General features: G+C 62.6%; 1 protein-coding gene across 1 annotated transcript in view; it reads right to left on the bottom strand.

The window, feature by feature from the left end:
* GPX7 (glutathione peroxidase 7) overlaps nt 1-468 on the bottom strand; it is an 18421-nt gene that overhangs the window by 16786 nt on the left and 1167 nt on the right. The gene's annotated exons all lie outside the window — the stretch shown is intronic.

Raw genomic sequence — 468 nt, forward strand, 5'->3', positions numbered from 1 at the left:
GAGGTACCACCTCTCCCTCGACATCGAGACTAGAGATCTTGCTCTGGCTCAACCCTGAGCTGTCCTTCCGCAGCGATCGGTAGGTGAAAGGTGCGGCCTGTTACCTAGCAGACTAGATGGCGGTAAGGATGCATCCTACACCTATTAAATGAGGGGGGGATCCACTGCTGTGATCTCCCGGGGAAGGCACGAGTGTGCCTAGATGGTGGCAACGATCCTCCCCCTGGGCTGTTGACTCGGTGGTGGTAACGATCCCTCATGCACCTATTGAATGGGGGGATACACCCTTGTGCTCCCCCGGGGCGGGTAAGGGTGTGCTGGGGGGACTCTGCCACGCCGGAGCTGGACCTGCAGTCCGTGAACTCAGCTCAAGCAGGGTCGCAGGTCGCTTTCCCCCTCCCACGTTCAGCGCAGGGGGGCGCCGCGGCCTGGTGCGGAGCGCGGTGCCACGTGTGCAGCGCCGGGGAA

This window comes from Gavialis gangeticus, unplaced genomic scaffold (genome assembly GCF_001723915.1).
Source record: "Gavialis gangeticus isolate Ggan-Ray unplaced genomic scaffold, GavGan_comp1, whole genome shotgun sequence".
In the NCBI taxonomy this organism is placed as follows: domain Eukaryota; kingdom Metazoa; phylum Chordata; order Crocodylia; family Gavialidae; genus Gavialis; species Gavialis gangeticus.